This window comes from Phocoena phocoena, chromosome 5 (genome assembly GCF_963924675.1).
Source record: "Phocoena phocoena chromosome 5, mPhoPho1.1, whole genome shotgun sequence".
Taxonomy (NCBI): Eukaryota; Metazoa; Chordata; class Mammalia; order Artiodactyla; family Phocoenidae; genus Phocoena; species Phocoena phocoena.
In genome coordinates this window covers 105144120-105166772 of record NC_089223.1, presented here as the reverse complement: position 1 = coordinate 105166772, position 22653 = coordinate 105144120, and the positions used below count along the sequence as shown (strand labels likewise).

The 22653-nt window shown below is 42.2% G+C and overlaps 1 protein-coding gene across 1 annotated transcript in view; it reads right to left on the bottom strand.

The window, feature by feature from the left end:
* TET2 (tet methylcytosine dioxygenase 2) overlaps positions 1-5287 on the bottom strand; it is a 130451-nt gene extending 125164 nt beyond the window's left edge. The window contains exon 1 of the mRNA XM_065877726.1: positions 5186-5287. The gene's annotated coding sequence lies outside the window, so the exon portion shown is untranslated. The remainder of the gene's footprint in view (positions 1-5185) is intronic.
* Between the last annotated feature and the right edge of the window lie 17366 nt (positions 5288-22653).

Sequence of the window (22653 nt, the reverse complement as noted above, 5' to 3'; positions counted from 1 at the left end):
ATCGATCTCAAAATTCTTAAAACTGCAGGTAGGTTGACATTATCACTGAATTTAATTTTACACAAAATATTAAAAATCCACCTACCATCAATTTATACTTCTTGAAGCCTGGCACATTTAACTGCATTTCATGACAAGTGGAGAAAGCATAAATGGAAGCTGATAGAATTTACTATTTTGGAATGGGCAACCAAAATCCATTTTATTGAGAAAAGATTTTATATCTATCTTAGGTATTTTCTGCAATGTACAACCTAGAATAAGAATAATGCTGGAAATACGCAGATACATACAATCCTTTTTGGCTTGCAGTCACAATGATTCAAGGTGTCTTGCTTTGCACTCTTCCCTCCAGGAACTCTTCTCTCCCACTATACACCAAACCAACAGATGAACTATATAACCTCCTTAAATAATGGCACAGTATTTACAAAGTTTTGGCAGTGAGTCAAAATAGAAATTGGAGATCTAGACCAAGTAAATACCGTATATTTGGCAAAATCATTTGTGGTTGTGTTCTTCAGCACAGTTTCCAAGATAACCACCAACTCTACTTGGCAACCTGACTCTCCCACAGTTAAGGCTCCAACTGTAAAGCTGGCTTGAGAGATATTTTCCTGCTACTGGATTTGGTGCCATTACTACTCTTAAGAACTACTGTGCAATGATGGCATAATAGTTGAGAAAATGTTATTTTGATGAACCAAAACTGACAGCTAGCTGGTCCAAAGTTCTAACCTGCAGGAAACAATTAGAGTAAAACAGTCTACATGGTTGTTTACAAAACAAAGAAGACTCCCTCTAGTAATTGAAGATTGCTAAGACTATTAAAGTCTATTAAGCAATGATAACATCAACAACAAAGACAACAATTAAACTTGTAGAGGCAATTAGGGCATTAAAAAAAGCAGATTTAACATTTTCTAAGTATTAAACATTCTAAAATGTCAAACATCCATAGCTTTTGAGAACATTTTATTTCAAACTTATTTCTTAAGAATTCATATGAATTTACTAACTTGGATTTGGTGCAGTATGAAAAATAAAGTTTCTGCCAGGTGTGCCTGTGAATCATAAGAAGAACTTCTTAATGAGATAAACAAGGAAAGATTGGGCTGGCCAAAAAATTCATTCAGGTTTTTCAGTAACATCTTAAAAAAACCCAAACGAACTTTTTGGCCAACCCAATACATTTCAGTAGTGCCATTTGGCTTACAACACTGTGTATGGGTGGAGTCTTGGAGAAGTTGATAGAGAAATTCTAACTGCAACAAGCAAAACCAAAACATTAACTCCACTCTTTGTTACCTAATACAAGTCTAGTGCCCAAACAGAACTTTGGAAGTCTGTCATAACAACTCCCAGGCAGGTGCATTTCACTTGTTCTGGAAGTGATGTTGACCTGCCAATATCTAGGTCCATGCACCACTGAATCAGAATCCTATTAATCCCTCTGGCTCCTGGCATGGACCAACACAATACCAGATCTAATTAGAGCCATAAGAAGAGTTTGGTAAATGTGTGAATTTAAACAAGGCAAGAGACTTCCCTCATTCCAAGTTAATTTCTCATTAACCATTAGTTCAATTTAAAAAATAAGCAGGGGACTTCCCTGGTGGCGCAGTGATTAAGATTCCGTCTGCCAGCACAGGGGACACAGGTTCGAGTCCTGGTTTGGGAAGATCCCACAAGCCGTGGAGCAACTAAGCTCGTGCGCCACAGCTACTGAGCCTGTGCTCTACAGCCCACGAACCACAGCTACTGAGCCTGCATGCCACAGCTACTGAAGCCCGCGCGCCTAGAGCCCGTGTTCCACAACAAGGGAAGCCACCGCAATGAGAAGCCTGCGCACCACAACGAAGAGTAGCCCCCGCTCACCACAACTAGAGAAGAGCCTGCGTTTAGCAACAAAGACCCAACGCAGCCAAAAATAAATAAATAAATGAATAAATTTATAAAAAATAAGGAGGGCTTCCCTGGTGGCACAGTGGTTAAGAATTCGCCTGCCAATGCAGTGGACACGGTTTTGAGCCCTGGTCCAGGAAGATCCCATATGCCGCGGAGCAACTAAGCCCATGCGCCACAACTACTGAGCCTGCACTCTAGAGCCTGCGAGCCACAACTACTGAAGCCCGAGTGCCACAACTACTGAAGCCTGTGCGCCTAGAGCCTGTGCTCTGCAACAAGAGAAACCACTGCACTGAGAAGCGTGCACACCACAAGGAAGAGTAGCCCCCAATTGCCGCAACTAGAGAAAGCCCGCGTGCAGCAACCAAGACCTATTGCAGACATACATACATACATACATACATGAATGAATGAAATTTTTGGAGAATCCAGGTAGTATTGACTCTCACAAATATGGTAAATGAAAAGTTGAGGTTATGTCTTTCATTGTAAAGTATCCCATGCTAATTAAAATAATTTTTCTAGGGCTTCCCTGGTGGCGCAGTGGTTAAGAGTCCGCCTGCCGATGCAGGGGACACAGATTCGTGCCCTGGTCCGGGAAGATCCCACATGCCGCGGAGCGGCTGCGCCCGTGAGCCATGGCCGCTGAGCCTGCGCGTCCGGAGTCTGTGCTCCGCAACGGGAGAGGCCGCAACAGTGAGAGTCCCGCGTATCGCAAAAAAAAAAAGAAAAAAAAAAAATTTCTACTAAAGAAAAAAGTAATATTTTCTTGTTTTGGTGAATAATATGCACATCTCCTCCTTATAATCATTGAAGCCCCTCATACAATATTAATTAGCAGCTATTTTCAGAAAAGAGTCTAAATTGGATGCTGGGAAAGAACAAGCTTTCATAGTCACAGTGAAAATTATTAATCAATGTAGATATCCTTATTTATCAATGTGATATATCTATTATTAGTTGAATAGCCTTAAGACAGTATATACAACATCTGAAAAGTCCCCCAAAAGTAGTTATATACCACTGTTAGCAAAAGAAATTATTTATTTTAAATTCTGAATTGCTGGAATAGTTAACCACAGTTTTCTCAACAAACAGTAAGCATTTGTGCTAAATTCCTAAGTGTTTTCTTTATTATTTAGGACAAATAAGAACTAACCAAATGAGCTGTTTCTATTCCACAGAGATGAGTAATATGTCTCCCTTGTAATCATGCCTCCGATATCAATGATTAAAGTAAATTTAACTGCTTTTCCAGAGATCAAAATACAAGGAGTTACAAAGTGAACTATTGAGGACAAATAGTTTTGGAAATCCAATTTATGGAGTAATGTCCATTACTGTGCTTTTTCCCTCTGTCCATCTTTTAATCATGTCCATGCCCTCTAAACTTGTTTGACTTTCCAGTCTTTCACTAACACTTCTCTGCTTGATAACATTTAAAATATCAGTATTTATTGTGTTGAAATTTATATTTTACTTCAAACCTATTACAAAACACACATGCAAACACAGAAAAGAATATAACTCCCCTCCAGTATTTCAACTTTTCATTAAAATGCAAATATAATGATTTTCATTAGCCAGGCAACAATACCCACAGTCTTAAATCAAACCCAACCCAACCCAATCCAACCCAATTATCTTTTCTATGTACATTCCAACTATTCCTAAGATATATTCTTCCTCTTATGTTGGATCATTTGTTGATGAATACTTTTAGATTTGTATTTGCCATTATTATCCCTGATTGGAGAGGGAAAAGCACAGTGTGTGACTCGAGATTTTAAATTTGGGATATATCCTACTCCCTAGACAGACAAATATAAAAATACTTCACTAAATTTTCAACAACTGGAAAATGATCCTTTTTCAATTCCTAAACACTACAAGAAGGAAGAAAACTCACTCAATGCAATTAAAAGTATATCATGAGGGTAACAGCCAGTAAATTTCACTTATATTTCACATTCGACCTTCTCAGCAGTCTATCCAGCCCACGCTTTATTTGCCATAGGTAGAAAAGTCTCCATAGAAACTTAGCTTAATATCGCTAGACGAGCAGCCCCAATGAAAGAGATTCAGCAAGATTCATGTGTGTAAAAAGGAGGAAGAGGAGAAAGAGGAGAAAAGGAAGAGGAAGAAGGGGAAGAAAGGGGAAGAGGAAGAAGTAGAAGAGGAAAGAGGATGAGGAGAAAAGAGACACAGAGAAAAGCAGAGAGAGAAAAGACCAAAGAAAAGAGAGCAGCCAAGAAGGAAAGATAAATTTGGATGGGACTGTTAGAAATCTGCTCTCTACGTCTCTGTTTCTTTACTGGGATTGGGTTTCATTTCTTTCGGCGCCCCTGACCTTGCAGTCTTCCAACTCTCCACACTCCCCCCCCCCTGCCTCCTGCCCGCCCGCCCCCTCCCCCGGCCTGCGCCTGCCTTTGTGTCTGCCTGTCACTTACCGGGGAACCCGACGAAGCTGATTCGGGAGAAGCACAAAGCCAGGACACAGATTTGCCCACAAATTCTCTCACACACATTCCCCAGGCTGGAAGGTACAGCCCATCGCAGAGCTGATGTACCTCGAGAAAAGTGGGTTCGGGTCTTATTGAGGGAACCAGAGAAACTATTCTTTCCTCTCTCGCTCGGCACCGCTAACAAAACGCGCGGACTTCAGGAAAAAACAAAACCCCACTGAGTGGACTCCTGTTCCACTCGCCTGACACTCGCTGAGCGCAGCCCCCGAAAAGGGGGACACGGGGCAGAAAGGGGCGGACGCAAACGCACACCCAGACCCAAAGCCCCAGCGGAGAAAAGGGTCGAAGACCACTCCGTCTGTGTTCTCCCCAGGGCGGGCGAGGATAAACCCGAGGTTCGTCTGCCTTCCACGAAGGGAGGGGGTGGGGAAGCTTCAAGGGGAAGGTCGTGCCCCCCACAGCTGAACTATTTTAGAAAGGAAAGCAAAGAAAAATCACTTTCCGGAGGATAAAAGGCCGGGAAAGCAGCCGGCCGGACTCACAAAGGTAAGTTTTCTGGGCGAGGAGGACACGAGCACTAGCAGGAGAGAAAGGAGGACACAGAACTACAGGTTTAAAGGGGGGTGGGGGGGAATTAAAACTATATTTGTCAGCCATGTTGAAGAGGCTCCAGTAATTTGTGAAGCTTCCCTCTTCCCTCTTGGTATTTGTGGGTGACACTGCAGGCTTTGCTCCCCAGTCCCCACAAGCCCGAGAGAAAGCGCAGGGGAGAGGAAAGGGAGAGTTTCGCGGCACAAGAGAAGCGCTCTGACCTCGTTCTCGTCCCTCAGCCTTGCAGCAATCCAGCAGTGGCAGTCGGGTCTCCTTTCTAACAAATCCTAAAGGGCAGCCATCTTGCTTCCTTCTGCTTCTCTACGAAAGCAGCCTAGCCTCCGCATCAATATTCATAAGGCAGTTTGACGTCTGTTCTCATCACTCGGCGGGGCCGGCGTCTCGGGGCGGCCGCGGCGAGGGGGCGGACGTGACTCGCATGCGAGCCGGGCCTGGGCGCGCGGCGCTCGCGAGGAGGCGGCGGGGCCGCCCGAGCTCTCGCCGCAGCCGCCGCTCTCCTCCTCCTCCTCCGCCTTCTCCGCCCCGCTTCCTCCTCCTCCTCCTCCGCCTCCTCCCCCTTCACCCGGCCGCCGCCTCCTCCGTCCCGGTCTCCGCCGCCGCCCCGGGACCCTCGGCCCCGGCTCCCCGGGAATCGGCTCCCCGCCCCGGGGCTCCCCGCACAAAAGCCGGCGGCCCCTGGGGCCGAACGAGGGGGCGCGCGGTCGAGGCCGGGGCTGGGGAGCCAGCGTGGGGAGCCGTGGGCCCGGAGGAGCGCGGGGCGGGGGCACGCGGGGGAAGGTCCGGCCCCCGGGACCCTCTGATGGGTTTCCACTCCGGTGAAGGCGCGGGGCGGGCGCGAAGGGGGAGGTGGCGTGCGTCCCTGGCAGGAGGCTGCGAGACCCCAGTTTAACCTTTTAAACTTTTTTCTGGTACCGCACCCCACCGCCTCCTTAGAGTAGGTGGGCGCCGCCCCCGCCCCGACTCCCACCTCCTGGCAGGTATCCCCGCACACGCCCCCTCGCGCACCCACCCCCTGGTAGGTCCACCCGCCCCGCCTCGTCCCCGCTTTGGCATCCTTCTCCACACAGTCGCTTTCATCTCGCTCAGCAGAAGCACTCCCCAGTTTCGCGGAGGGCATGCCCTTAGTGCTTTAGGGGCCTGTAGTTTTAAAGACTCGACAAATTAGGAATTTGACCCAGGCCCGCTTCTCCCCGCCCCGGCCCACCTTCTGTTTACTTTGGCCACGTGGGCTGGGAAGAAGGATTCACGCAGATCCGAGAGGGCTTTCGCACCAGTGACTCTCCACTTCGCGCTGGATTCGGTTGTAAGAAATAAATCTGCACTTTCAAATGCTTAAATTTACCCCCATAAGAGCCTCTATTTTGAAAAAATGTCCAGCCTTATAATTAAGTAATGACATCGACCCATAAAGAACTAAACGCCGAATGACGGACGCTCGATTTTCCCTGAAGTTCGGAATTCTATATAACCACTCGCATCCACTGACAGATTTTCTTTTCCATTGCCGAGTAGTTTTACTTCTCTTTTTAATGCTTTTTTCCCCCCTAATCATACATTTTTTATGTGAAGATGAGATCAAGAACAAAGCCCACGTGAATTGGTATATCAGATGGTTTTTTGAGATTTGCCCTCTATTAGAAGTTCTCACGTTACTGGCGTTCAAATTTTAGATAGACGTTTTGGACACATCTTTTACGGGATCACTACATTGTGATCACGATACTCTTAAGTAAACACAAGTTATTTTGTGTAGCTCACGGTTTTTTGTCCGCAAATTTCTTTGGAAGTCTTTACCTAATTTTATGAAATCGGAATATTTTCTCTTTGAAAAGGGTTAAAAAAGGAACTCTTTGTATGTGTCACGTTGTTACTAAGAAGAGCGTTTGAAGTGAAACGCTGTTTATTCCACTTTGAGACAAAGTTGACTTCGATTTCTGGTTTTGCACTAGACTAAGTAAAATCGTTCGTTTCCCTAAGCATTCACGTAAAATGAATTTCCATCTTTTCTAATGGTACACTAATGTGTCACTGAAGTCTTGGCAATTGCTAATGGACTTTAAGCTGTTTGAAAGGTGCCTTGTAATTTGTTTCTCAAGTCCCAAAAGTAAAGTTTTCCGAAGGCTGTGACGTACGGTTGTGCATCGCACAGAACAGCAGAATTGTGGGAAGCGTGAGCTTTGGAGTCCACAGAGGCAGATGAATCTTGACTCCACGCTTACTAAATGTGTGACCTTGAGCATGGTACTTAACCCTTTGTGTATGTCAGTTTCCTCACCTGTCAAACACCATCTAAAACAGTGCGGCTGTGAGGATTAACTATGACACTAAGTGCCCAGGTGGTTATTACTACTGGTTATTACTATTACCAGTCATAAGCCATCTTTCAAGAGGTTTTCTTGTTTAACTAGAAGTATAGAAGTAATTATATGTCTTCCTACATTGAATAACATGGCAAATATTGTATTGGCATGTGTCTGATATAAACACCCGTATATGCCCTTAGTTATATGATAATTGAGGAAATGGTCTGTAGGGTCACCTCCCTCTCATCTTTTAAACCTCTCTCTTTGTTGTAGCAGGTGGTTCTCGTCTACCTGGAGTCATACTTGGCTTGCAGTTGGTTTTGCAACAGGCCCTGAACCTTTTCTTGCCAACTTCTTCCTTTGCACCTCCACCCCACCCCACCCTTAACCACCATGACATTTGTTAATTGAAAAGAAAATACCTTACTCCTCTTGGCTGTTATGACTTTTCAACAGCAAAAGGAAGTAAAATTCTAAAGGTCTCCAGGTGTAAAATATCTTAGTGAAATTTTGTATTGTTGATTTTTTAAACACCTCTTTCTTACTTGCTATTTCTGGGAAAGATAAGCTATAGTGAACGTTGTTGACTGGATATTAGTGGGTAATTCGGAGCAAGCTTTTATTGTGTGCATTCTTAAGATTTCTCCTCTTACAGATGTGGATAATCTTTTTAAAAGATAATTTGCTGTTTTAACAGCAGTCAATTGCTATCAAACTCCTTACCATTTTCTTTTTTTTTTTTTTCTCCAACTAGAAAGACCAGCACTATTTCCACACAGAAAAATCCTTGCTTCCTTACCAGAGGAAAAAAAACTAATAGAACAAGTCCCACAACATGCTATTCTGTGTTAGGAAATTGACTTGATTGGGCTGGGTACCTGCTGTCTAACTCACTTGCTCGGTCTCTAAGCCTCATAGGGTGGAGGCAGCTTCCTGTCTGCTTTGTCCTTTAAAGAGCTGACAACAGGGCTTTCCTGGTTGCGCAGTGGTTCAGAATCCGCCTGCCAATGCTGGGGACACGGGTTCGAGTCCTTGTCCAGGAAGATCCCACATGCTGCGGAGCAACTAAGCCCATGTGCCACAACTACTGAGCCTGCGCTCTAGAGCCCGCGAGCCACAACTACTGAAACCCGTGCTCTGCGACAAGAGAAGCCACCATAATGAGAAGCCTGCGCACCACAAAGAAGAGTAGCCCCCACTCTCCGCAACTAGAGAAACCCTGCGCGCAGCAACGAAGACCCAACGCAGCCAAAAATAAATAAATAAATAAATTTCTATTAAAAAGAAAAAGAGCTGACAATAGCAGCTTGCTTTACAATGCAAATTTCTTGTACTAACAAAAAAATAATAGGTGATTCTTAATTTCCTCCCCACCTGAAGAATAGGAAATTTTCTTTAAGGACTTGATTTTCTCTTCAACTGAGAGAGAGTTGTGGTGCATACACCTTTGAAAGAATTATAGTGGTTTAACAAAAACATTAAATCATGGCCTGTTGTTTCCCATCTCCAAAAACATATTTCTGAAGTATGACATGATAAAGATTCTCTGCATGCTTAAAAGACAATTGACCTTCAAACAGCACAGCAGTCATTGCTGGGAAGGGACTTTCTTGTTTCTTTTGTCTAGTGACATTACTGCACACCATACAAAGGTACATATTTAATATAAGTAGAATGCCAAGTTAAAAAAATCCCCAAGAGATGAAACATTTAGACAGAACACTTCAAATTATTGATATACATTATTATTAATACAAACCATTATTGTCTAAAGCCGAGGATCATAATATTATGAGATTCTTGATAGAGTCTCTTTTGTTAATATGATTTCTACTTTTTCCCTGACCTTGTTTCATATGGTTAATTTCTCTTTCTATCATTTGGAAATTTTAAAGAAATAGACACAAATGATATAATCCTAACACTCAAATCAGGAGCTTTCCAATGTGTGTACTGATTTAATCGGGGTTAAAATGAAATGTTAGATGAAACTCAAAAGTTTAATCCTGTTAAAATATTTGTCAAAGACGTTATAAGAAGAATATCAGGGGGACTTCCCTGGTGGACCAGTGGTTAAGACTCTGAGCTTCCACTGCAGGGAGCATGGGTTCAATCCCTGGTCAAGGAACTAAGATCCCACATGCCACGAGGTGTGGACAAAGAATATTAGGCTCATTAGTGAGACAAATCTCATGGAAGTGCCTCCAGAAGTATTGCAAATGTGTTGCTAATATCAATCTCTTTTCTTATAAATTCTGAATTCACAATCCAATAACTACTCTTCTTATTCTCATCCAACTTTTTAATATCCCACTTTCTTCTTTTTTTAAAATTAATTTATTTATATTTTATGTTTGGCTGCATTGGGTCTTTGTTGCTGCACGTGGGCTTTCTCTAGTTGCGGTGAGCAGGGGCTACTCTTTGTTGTGGTGTGTGGGCTTCTCATGGCGGTGGCTTCTCTTGTTGTGGCGCACGGGCTCTAGACGTGCAGGCTTCAGTACTTGTGGCATGCGGCTCAGTAGTTGTGGCTTGCAGACTCTAGAGCGCAGGCTCAGTAGTTGTGGCGCACGGGCTTAGTTGTTCTGTGGCATGTGGGATCTTCCTGGACCAGGGCTCGAACCCGTGTCCCCTGCATTGGCAGCTGGGTTTTTAACCACTGTGCCACCAGGGAAGTCCCCCACTTTCTTCCGATAGAGTAATTTTTCAGTTTCAGTGATAAACTTCAATAATGAAGTTTATTATATAGGATTTTATAGTTTTAAAAGCATTTTTGTACACTAATATTTTTGTGGTAAGGTGTATACTAACAGTTTAATATTCAAAATCATATGCCACATTAAAATGGCATATAATTCCTGTCTTATAAAAATGAAAATTGAGGCTAAGTGACTTTTCCTGCAATAGAGGATCACCTCTCAAACCCAAGTTTAGTGAATCCAAGATCAGGCCTTTTTCATTATACCCAAATTATCCTCATATCTTTTCCTGCTCATCTCCGTCTAAATTTTTCTCACCATTATTAGTACTAACTAGTATAAGAATCTTCCCTTCAAAACTCAAAATTATTTTCCATTATTCTGTTACTTAAAAAAACAACACAACACCTGCATTTACATATACTACATTTACTTGTTAAATACTGGCTATGTACCAAGCATTGTAATAATTCTTGTACATTTATTATCTTTTAATTTAATGCTTAGCATAACCAAATAAGGTAAGTAAAAGCTTATTGAGAATTAACAGTTGAGTGATTTGGTTGAGATTAAAGAGCTGGAACCAAGGTCTAAATCTAAAGTTAGGTTTGTCTGATTCTAAAGCTCATGTCCTTGCAAGCTACACTGTTCTGTCTCCACAGTTTAGCAGATACAGATATCTATGTTTAATGCCATGATAAGTTTTTCACACAGTTAGGGTGTGTGTGTGGGGGGGGGGTGTGTTTTTGTTTTTTTTACAATAACATTAGTGTTCCCTATCTCTTCCTCATAAAACAAAAGCAGAAACAAAAACTCTTGTCTAAACTTTTACTTGGTTTTTGTTTGTTTGTTTTTTAATCATTTGCTTTCTACGCTGTTTCTTTTATTTCCAATTGTATGCTAGAAGTTGGCATGCTTGAACTTTTTGGAATAATGATTATATTTGTGTAATAAACAAATGTGGTATCACACTCCTGCCCACTCCCCCCATCCCTATAACATATGTCTTAACCCCACTAACAGATTGTTTACAGATAAGTTCTGCTACCTGTTTTCAGTATTAGTGTGGTGAAAGGACGTTGCATCCTTGATCTGCTCCTGATTTCCTTGAATGACTTAGGGTTCATTCCCGCCAAACAGGGAAGCTGACAGGTGGAAAGAGTGCCACCTACTGAAATTGTTCACAGGACATGGATCTTTGGGGATAAAATACTTAGAATGGGATGGCACCAAATCTTTCCATTGGGAAAATGAATGAGACTCACCTCTGGAGCTTTTGAAAAATACAAATAACTAGCACTTCTCTACCCCCAGCAGTGTCTTGGTTTAATTAACGAGGTCTGGGATGGGGCTAGAGTAACAATATTTTTCAAAAGATTCACGGATAATCAGATGTACAGCTCTGCTGAAAAATCGCGGGTATAGCTTAATGTGTAAAAATACGATGAAAACAATTAATGCTTCCACATAATATTAATAGTTAGTGGGCACAAAATGTTGTCATTCATGGAGCATCCCATGACAAAAAGCAAACAGTGGGTATCTCACTACAGTCTGGTGAAGCCCTCACACCTTTGCAAATATGGAGCAAATTTGCCTGTGACTCCCTTTCTGTATTTCAGGTTGGTTAAATCCTTCTAAGTTCTCTTGTGTCAGGTTAAAAACAAACAAACAACTCTCCTTTGAGGAAGAGATAAATAATTAGCAGCCAAAGAATGACCCAGATTATTACTAGTGAAAAGGAAAGAGCAGGGGAAAATGCAAGTGATAGGACTGATAGCCTGATGCAGTGGGGAGAAAGAAGTGTTGAAAGTTGCCTGAGTTCAACTTGAGAAGAATACTTAGGGATTTTTGTTCTAACAAAAAAATTCTATTGGTTGAGTTTCATCACATTTTTCTAAAAACATTTAAACCATTCTTTAATCCAGGCAGATAGACAAATTGATTCTGATTTCTTTCTTTTTCCAAAATAATGGTCATGCAATAGTTTATGAATGTATTACAAAGCAGCTAACTATTAGTGCAGTTCTTCCTGGAAGAAAGAGCTTTACAGATTAAACTAATTTTAGGTCCCCATGAGTTAAATTCTTCCCTTTCTTATGATATTCTATATGGAAAAGAAGGAAAAATAAAAAAGGAGGTAGGGTAGTTACTATTTGACATCCAATTTTCTTCAAATATTCTAAAGTGTGTTTTCATACTTTCTAGAGATGTGTGAGAAAAATCTAATGAGATCTGAATCAGTGCCAACTCAGAGCCTGTGGGAAGGCAGGGTAGTTTCCTGTAAAGATCTACACCACCAACCTCTGTTTAATTTGTTTTCTTATTTTATATCTTAGAGTACAATACTATTACTATTTGGCAGAAAATCTCCTTGATCTGTCAGTAATTAGGCACACCTCTAAGTTGAACATGGGTTGATTGCCAAGCAATTGTTCTGCATTTCACAATGACTTTAAGCCCCAAGAGAATAAAGTACATTTAAGTAGTGACCACAAAATAGGGATTCCTGAAAGAAAAGTTGGAGTAGAAGGTGAAAAGAAACACACACACACACACACACACACACACACACACACACATTAAATCAGAACATCAAAAACACATGCTAAAGAAGCATTTCTTTGGGGGTCCCTAACATTTATTTCTCTGAAATCTTATGATCACTGACCCTGGTTAGACTGGGTAGAGAGAGATAAGGAAGTGAGAACTATTGAAGGATGGTGTGCTTAGCACAGGGTTGGGAGATGTCAGGTGGGTGCGATCCTAGTGGTAATACTGATATACTTTAATAAAGGAGACTTTCCTGATTCTCCTTAAATCTTAAAACATTAATAGCTATTGTCTACTAGTGAACAAGAACCAAGAGTCTCTCTCTAAATTTAAAATCCAAAAAAGGCTAAAGTCATAATTTTGGTGGGTGAGGGCCACTGTTAAAGGTAAAAGTAGTATCAACTCACAAAATAGATACTCAAAAAAATTTAGACAGAGAAACTAGTAAAAGCATACTTATTGGAATGTTAAACTCAGTCTGATATGAGTAAATGACATGGTTTAGGATTGTAGTCTAGACCCTGCTACTAAAAAACCTACCCAAAATTTTTAACATGCATTATCTCATTTAGTATTTACAATAATCTTTAAAATACGTGAGACAGTTATGAATCCCATTTTATTTTATCTTATTTTTTAACACTAGGAAACATGTATTTAACACATGAGGGGACATGTCAGAGAGATTAAGTAACTTGCCCAGGATTACACAGCAGGTGATACATTCTGAGACTTAAGTCTTCTTCAGTATTCTTTCCACAAACCAAAGGGAAACAAATAAACCAACTTTAATTCCTTCCTGGGGGCAGAAAAGAAGCTCTGATCAACCTGTGACATTGTATCTTAGGCTGATACATTTGTATTCCTTGCCTATGCTCACACAGGCAGAGCGGAATGCTACAGTAATGGAAACATTTAGGGAAAGTGTGTTTACTGTTTTTCGTTTATTTACTTGTTTATGTTTTAATGTAGGCCATCCACTGTGGTAGGAATTCTGTTCATTCCAAATGTGAGGGGAAAGTTAATCTATTCCCTAAAAAACATTTCTAAGGAGAAGAATAACAAGTCAAGACACTTTGTCAGAAATTTAAAAAAAAAAAAAACTTTAGAAATGAAGCCTTGTTAGTCTCATTTTCCATTGCAAAATGGTTCATCTGAAGTTTCTAAACTGTCATAGGTTATGGTGATGCTTGAGATACTGATGTGTCATTTGTGTTTCAATTTCACATTCTTGAGAAGCAGCTTAATCAGCACATGACCATAACCAGAGTCAAATGGCATCGTTACGAGGGTTTGCTCAGGAAATCCTCAAATCACAGAAGGATCAGAAACGGATGGAAATACCATCGCAAAAACATCCCTTAAAAGGTGTAATAATAACGACATATCTGGTCATTCTTGTTTCACATTAGTGGTAGCATTTCCCAGGCTCTGCTTTCTCCGCCTTTAAGAAAGGCTATATTTAAAATTAAATTTAAATTAATTCTATATTTAAAATTAAACTTACATGGTGATGGCTCATTGCATTATTCTCACTTCAATATACTTCTTATTTTTTCTCTCATTCAGTGATATAACAGTGAACAAGATGTGTTCCCTGCCCTCCAAGAACTTATAGTCAAGTGGGAAAACAGACATGTAAACGGGCTGTGATAAAACACTCTGTGTTGTGTGCTGGGGTACAGTCAGAAGGGTGCTTACCTCATGTTTGAAAGCTCAGAGCAAACCTCCCATGAAAGTAATATTTAAGCTAAGATCTTAAGGATGAATAGGAATTATTCAGGCCAAGTAGAAAGTCAGAGAAGAGTGCTCGGTGGAGATAAAAGAGTAAAAAGAGTATATGAAGAACCGGGGGCAGGAGAGAGCACGACATGTTTGAGGGGGAAAAAAAACTCACGTTCCAAATGACTTGTATAGGAAATGAAGAGGGAGAGGGTGACTACTCAGGCTGTGGCCATGTGCAGGGACCAGATCATGGGGGTTAGTGGCAGTCATGGTAAGGGGTTTGGGTTGTGGCCTAAGTGCAGTAGAAAGTCAATCATGGGTTTTAAGAGAGAAGAAAATGATCAGATTTGGATGTTGGAAATATCTCTCTAGTAGCACTAGGGAGAGTGGATTGAGAGAACACAGTAGCAGGGGCTAGAACACCAGTGGGGAGACAGGGGTAGTAACTTAGGGAAAATTAGAGTGGTCTTGAATTAGAGATTAGTCAATAGGAAGGAGAGAAATGGACAGGTACATGGACGTCACAGAGGTAGAAGAAATGGAGCCTAGTAACTGCTTGGAAGCACAGAGAAGCAGAGGCGGGGCTCCAGAATGTCACCCAGGTTTCTGACCTGGCTGGGGCAGTTGGTGGTGACTTTCACTGGAGATAGAAATGACAGGAAGAGAAGAGGACCTGGAAGTGGGACTTTGAGAGCAGAGTAAAAAAGAAATCAGTGATCAAAACATTAAGTTTGAGGCACCTGAGGGACATCCATGGGGAGATGTGCAGTAAGCAGTTGGATGGCTGAGCCTGAAACCTAGGAAAAAGATTCAGACTGGAGTTTGAAATTTGTGAATCATCTGCAGACAGACGGTGGTTGAGGGAGATACCCTTACACTCTGAGTGAGAAGAAAAGTGGAGTTCTAGGACAGGACCCTCAGAGGGACACCCCCTGTGAAAGAAGAGGAGCCCCCAAAGGAGGAAACCCGAGGTGTGTGCTGTTGTGGGAACCAAGTTAAGGACTAGCCTCATGAACGAGGTCTGACCTGGTGAGCAGGGCCACATACTAAGGAGCCGTCACCTGAGATGAGTAACGACGAGAAGTGCCTTGGGTATAACAGTGGGGCATTCCTTGCAATCCTTGGCCAAGTGAGCTTCAGGAGAAGAGTCCTGGTGATAGAAGCCAGATTGCCTGAGGTTGAAGGATAAACAGGAAGTGAGGATGTGGAGATAGGGAGAGCCGATGTTTAAAGAAGGTTGGCTACAGAGAGAAGGAAGCAGATAGCAAAGAAGCGCCAGGGCGTTGTCGGATGGAGGAAAGAATGTCTTAAGATGGGAAAGACTCCAGCATGTTACTGATGGGAGAGAGCAGATTGAGGTGGGTGGTTAAAGATACAGGAAAGAAAAGAAAACTTACTGAACAAGGCCCCTGAAAAGTAGGGTCTTTTTTTTTTTTTTTTTTTTTTTTTTTGCGGTGTGCGGGCCTCTCCCGTTGCGGAGCACAGGCTCCGGACGCGCAGGCTCAGCGGCCATGGCTCACGGGCGCAGCCGCTCCGTGGCATGTGGGATCTTCCCGGACCAAGCACGAACCCGTATCCCCTGCATTAGCAGGGGGACTCTCAACCACTGCGCCACCAGGGAAGCTCCAAGGTAGTGTCTTTTAAAAAAGTATTCTGCTGACAAGCTGAGGAGGCGCATAGGCCTTACAAAGGAGGGGAGGACAATTGGTTTAGTGAGTTCATTATATCGTGCCCTCCCTCCATCTCTCTCCCTCCCTAGTGGGCTTTGTAGATTTTCTTCACAAGTTTCATGGCTTTGGAGAGAAAGAGGAATGGGGTCTGTGAAATGTATTATGACTTAAATGCTGGTGGTTGGACAAGGCTGAGGTGGTATCTATAATATAACATAAATTTCTATAAATCGGAGCTTCTTTCAAAACACAAGGGTGTATTATAAAACACTGCAGCTAATAAATACGTACTAAAGGGATCCTACAGTGGAGGGACAATCTCCATCTAGGTGATGTGCAGTGATGGCTAAGGTTTCTAATCCGTGCTTTGTACTATAATGACAGCTCTGTGATCCAAGAATATATACCAAATATTGATTGTCTACTGAGTGCTGAGCACAAAGTACATATTATTTTTATACTACAAGGATCCTGCAAGGTAGATATTTATTTTCAGTTTACAGGTAAGTAAAGGCTCAGAGAGAATAAATAAGTTTCTACAAAGAGCTGGTTAATGGCTCAACTAGCACCAGAACGAAGTTTATCTATTTCAGATTGTGAGCACTTTGCACTAAGTAACATGATGTACCTTTCAGAAATATCTTATTAAAAATTATTTTTGCTCCCGATTTCCCTCATAGTTATGTATTATTATGCAACTAAAATATCTTCTCTTTTAGATAATTGTGACCAACCAACCTAGGAAAAAATTGGTATTGGTGTGCAAGGGAGAGGGAGTTGGGGAAAATCTAGATCCAGACGTATAGAGATTAATGAGAGAAAAATAATTATCTCCAGCATCACATATTCCTTCAGCTTGCCTATTTCCTGCATGCCGCAACTAAAGATCCCGCATGCCGCAACGAAGATCCCACGGGCGGCAACTAAGACCCAGTGCAGCTAAATAAATAAATAAATATTTTAAAGGTACAGAGATATTTTGTCTGCCCAGACCTGAAAGTAATTACACAACTAAACACTTAAATTGCGATTATGACAGGCACTACAAAGAAAAGGTTCGGAGGCTGTGGGGGAAGATACAAGGAAGGATGCAACCAGTTTAGAAGTCAACTTGAGCTTTCCTTGAGGAAGTGATAATTGGGCTGACTTTTGAAAAATAACTAGAAATGAACCAATCAAATGGGGTGTGGGGAGAGGAGTCTTGTTTCGGGCAGAGGGAATTGCACATGGGAAAGGCCCAAAGCAGAAATGGATGTGTCATAAGGCCAGTGTGGCTGCAGCCCAATGAGTAACTAGGAGAATACAATCAATGAGGCCGAAGATAGGCAGGGACCAGGACATACAAGGCCTTGTAGGTCACATTGAATCTGTTTGGGTCATTATATATTGATTTAAACTTCTCAGGATCCATCCTCACTTGCCCTGTAACTTGCCCAGGATTACACAGCAGGTGATACATTCTGAGACTTAAGTCTTCTTCAGTATTCTTTCCACAAACCAAAGGGAAACAAATAAACCAACTTTAATTCCTTCCTGGGGGCAGAAAAGAAGCTCTGATCAACCTGTGACATTGTATCTTAGGCTGATACATTTGTATTCCTTGCCTATGCTCACACAGGCAGAGCGGAATGCTACAGTAATGGAAACATTTAGGGAAAGTGTGTTTACTGTTTTTCGTTTATTTACTTGTTTATGTTTTAATGTAGGCCATCCACTGTGGTAGGAATTCTGTTCATTCCAAATGTGAGGGGAAAGTTAATCTATTCCCTAAAAAACATTTCTAAGGAGAAGAATAACAAGTCAAGACACTTTGTCAGAAATTTAAAAAAAAAAAAAACTTTAGAAATGAAGCCTTGTTAGTCTCATTTTCCATTGCAAAATGGTTCATCTGAAGTTTCTAAACTGTCATAGGTTATGGTGATGCTTGAGATACTGATGTGTCATTTGTGTTTCAATTTCACATTCTTGAGAAGCAGCTTAATCAGCACATGACCATAACCAGAGTCAAATGGCATCGTTACGAGGGTTTGCTCAGGAAATCCTCAAATCACAGAAGGATCAGAAACGGATGGAAATACCATCGCAAAAACATCCCTTAAAAGGTGTAATAATAACGACATATCTGGTCATTCTTGTTTCACATTAGTGGTAGCATTTCCCAGGCTCTGCTTTCTCCGCCTTTAAGAAAGGCTATATTTAAAATTAAATTTAAATTAATTCTATATTTAAAATTAAACTTACATGGTGATGGCTCATTGCATTATTCTCACTTCAATATACTTCTTATTTTTTCTCTCATTCAGTGATATAACAGTGAACAAGATGTGTTCCCTGCCCTCCAAGAACTTATAGTCAAGTGGGAAAACAGACATGTAAACGGGCTGTGATAAAACACTCTGTGTTGTGTGCTGGGGTACAGTCAGAAGGGTGCTTACCTCATGTTTGAAAGCTCAGAGCAAACCTCCCATGAAAGTAATATTTAAGCTAAGATCTTAAGGATGAATAGGAATTATTCAGGCCAAGTAGAAAGTCAGAGAAGAGTGCTCGGTGGAGATAAAAGAGTAAAAAGAGTATATGAAGAACCGGGGGCAGGAGAGAGCACGACATGTTTGAGGGGGAAAAAAAACTCACGTTCCAAATGACTTGTATAGGAAATGAAGAGGGAGAGGGTGACTACTCAGGCTGTGGCCATGTGCAGGGACCAGATCATGGGGGTTAGTGGCAGTCATGGTAAGGGGTTTGGGTTGTGGCCTAAGTGCAGTAGAAAGTCAATCATGGGTTTTAAGAGAGAAGAAAATGATCAGATTTGGATGTTGGAAATATCTCTCTAGTAGCACTAGGGAGAGTGGATTGAGAGAACACAGTAGCAGGGGCTAGAACACCAGTGGGGAGACAGGGGTAGTAACTTAGGGAAAATTAGAGTGGTCTTGAATTAGAGATTAGTCAATAGGAAGGAGAGAAATGGACAGGTACATGGACGTCACAGAGGTAGAAGAAATGGAGCCTAGTAACTGCTTGGAAGCACAGAGAAGCAGAGGCGGGGCTCCAGAATGTCACCCAGGTTTCTGACCTGGCTGGGGCAGTTGGTGGTGACTTTCACTGGAGATAGAAATGACAGGAAGAGAAGAGGACCTGGAAGTGGGACTTTGAGAGCAGAGTAAAAAAGAAATCAGTGATCAAAACATTAAGTTTGAGGCACCTGAGGGACATCCATGGGGAGATGTGCAGTAAGCAGTTGGATGGCTGAGCCTGAAACCTAGGAAAAAGATTCAGACTGGAGTTTGAAATTTGTGAATCATCTGCAGACAGACGGTGGTTGAGGGAGATACCCTTACACTCTGAGTGAGAAGAAAAGTGGAGTTCTAGGACAGGACCCTCAGAGGGACACCCCCTGTGAAAGAAGAGGAGCCCCCAAAGGAGGAAACCCGAGGTGTGTGCTGTTGTGGGAACCAAGTTAAGGACTAGCCTCATGAACGAGGTCTGACCTGGTGAGCAGGGCCACATACTAAGGAGCCGTCACCTGAGATGAGTAACGACGAGAAGTGCCTTGGGTATAACAGTGGGGCATTCCTTGCAATCCTTGGCCAAGTGAGCTTCAGGAGAAGAGTCCTGGTGATAGAAGCCAGATTGCCTGAGGTTGAAGGATAAACAGGAAGTGAGGATGTGGAGATAGGGAGAGCCGATGTTTAAAGAAGGTTGGCTACAGAGAGAAGGAAGCAGATAGCAAAGAAGCGCCAGGGCGTTGTCGGATGGAGGAAAGAATGTCTTAAGATGGGAAAGACTCCAGCATGTTACTGATGGGAGAGAGCAGATTGAGGTGGGTGGTTAAAGATACAGGAAAGAAAAGAAAACTTACTGAACAAGGCCCCTGAAAAGTAGGGTCTTTTTTTTTTTTTTTTTTTTTTTTTTTGCGGTGTGCGGGCCTCTCCCGTTGCGGAGCACAGGCTCCGGACGCGCAGGCTCAGCGGCCATGGCTCACGGGCGCAGCCGCTCCGTGGCATGTGGGATCTTCCCGGACCAAGCACGAACCCGTATCCCCTGCATTAGCAGGGGGACTCTCAACCACTGCGCCACCAGGGAAGCTCCAAGGTAGTGTCTTTTAAAAAAGTATTCTGCTGACAAGCTGAGGAGGCGCATAGGCCTTACAAAGGAGGGGAGGACAATTGGTTTAGTGAGTTCATTATATCGTGCCCTCCCTCCATCTCTCTCCCTCCCTAGTGGGCTTTGTAGATTTTCTTCACAAGTTTCATGGCTTTGGAGAGAAAGAGGAATGGGGTCTGTGAAATGTATTATGACTTAAATGCTGGTGGTTGGACAAGGCTGAGGTGGTATCTATAATATAACATAAATTTCTATAAATCGGAGCTTCTTTCAAAACACAAGGGTGTATTATAAAACACTGCAGCTAATAAATACGTACTAAAGGGATCCTACAGTGGAGGGACAATCTCCATCTAGGTGATGTGCAGTGATGGCTAAGGTTTCTAATCCGTGCTTTGTACTATAATGACAGCTCTGTGATCCAAGAATATATACCAAATATTGATTGTCTACTGAGTGCTGAGCACAAAGTACATATTATTTTTATACTACAAGGATCCTGCAAGGTAGATATTTATTTTCAGTTTACAGGTAAGTAAAGGCTCAGAGAGAATAAATAAGTTTCTACAAAGAGCTGGTTAATGGCTCAACTAGCACCAGAACGAAGTTTATCTATTTCAGATTGTGAGCACTTTGCACTAAGTAACATGATGTACCTTTCAGAAATATCTTATTAAAAATTATTTTTGCTCCCGATTTCCCTCATAGTTATGTATTATTATGCAACTAAAATATCTTCTCTTTTAGATAATTGTGACCAACCAACCTAGGAAAAAATTGGTATTGGTGTGCAAGGGAGAGGGAGTTGGGGAAAATCTAGATCCAGACGTATAGAGATTAATGAGAGAAAAATAATTATCTCCAGCATCACATATTCCTTCAGCTTGCCTATTTCCTGCATGCCGCAACTAAAGATCCCGCATGCCGCAACGAAGATCCCACGGGCGGCAACTAAGACCCAGTGCAGCTAAATAAATAAATAAATATTTTAAAGGTACAGAGATATTTTGTCTGCCCAGACCTGAAAGTAATTACACAACTAAACACTTAAATTGCGATTATGACAGGCACTACAAAGAAAAGGTTCGGAGGCTGTGGGGGAAGATACAAGGAAGGATGCAACCAGTTTAGAAGTCAACTTGAGCTTTCCTTGAGGAAGTGATAATTGGGCTGACTTTTGAAAAATAACTAGAAATGAACCAATCAAATGGGGTGTGGGGAGAGGAGTCTTGTTTCGGGCAGAGGGAATTGCACATGGGAAAGGCCCAAAGCAGAAATGGATGTGTCATAAGGCCAGTGTGGCTGCAGCCCAATGAGTAACTAGGAGAATACAATCAATGAGGCCGAAGATAGGCAGGGACCAGGACATACAAGGCCTTGTAGGTCACATTGAATCTGTTTGGGTCATTATATATTGATTTAAACTTCTCAGGATCCATCCTCACTTTTGTCAGAGAATGATACTATGATTTATCCTTGGGAAACTATAAGCAGATAGGGTAGGGGAAAGAAAGAACCAGTCATGGCTTTCTTGACAGTAGAGAGGCCATCTTCGGCCTAATCCATTTTGTGAGCTAAGCCTGGCCACAATGCTTGCCCTTGAATAGGTCTCAGTAGTAATTATCTTAAGAGAGCACAAGGACAAACTTCTCAGGCAAAAGAAATAACCATAGCAAAGAGAATATATCAGTTGTAAAGACCCCCAGTTCTATTTCAATGGTAAAGATTAGCCTGAAGCTCTCAACCACCAGATCACCCTGAACCTAAGGGATGATGATGTTGGCCTTTTCAGACCCTCATGACTTCAATCAGCTAAAGCTTGGACTCTGTCAACTGCCCAAGTCTCTGTCAACTGCTCTGTCAACTGCCAATGGTACATGAATATGCATGTACCATTAGCTTAAAACTTCCCCAGTTTTGCTGTCTGGGGAGACACTGCTTTGGAAAGATCCCTGGTGTTCTCCTTACTTGCTGCAAGAGATAATAAACCCTTCCTTCTCCCAGTCTTTGGCTTGGTTGTGTCTTTTGGCTCAACATCTATCAAGAGGCGAACTCAGTTTTTTGGGTAAAGAGCCAGTCTTCAAACATGAGGTTTAGGCAGAGCCAGTCTACCTTCAGCTTCAAATGTGGGCCTGTGTTGAAGTAGCCATGGCTAATCAGAGAATAACTTCCTGCTCTCCCCACAGGAATTGTTAAGAGAGGGAAACATACAACCCAAGCCAGGCCAATCAGAACCAATAGGGCCAACTCTGGGCCTTTTGCTGGTGGTGTTGGCTATTGCAACCAGAGGGAAAAGCTCAGTTCTCTCAAAGGAAATGTCTCTCTGTAGCCAACACAGAGGAGAGTAGTGCTGAGAGATTATGTCCAGTTAACATCGCTGAATAGATCTACTCCATAACTTTTCAGGTTTGTGAACCGGTAAATTCCTCTTACCAGGCAAGCCTGTTTGAGCTATATTTTAGTAACTTAGAACTGGAGGTGTCTTGATCTATTATTTTTTTTTTAAGTGGTACAAGAATCAAAGTGTGGTGACAGCTAAATTGTGGAATTAGCCGGGTGTAGGTAGGAAAGAGGCAACGAGGACCTCTTTCTGTTACCTGAAAACTGGGTTCACCTTGTT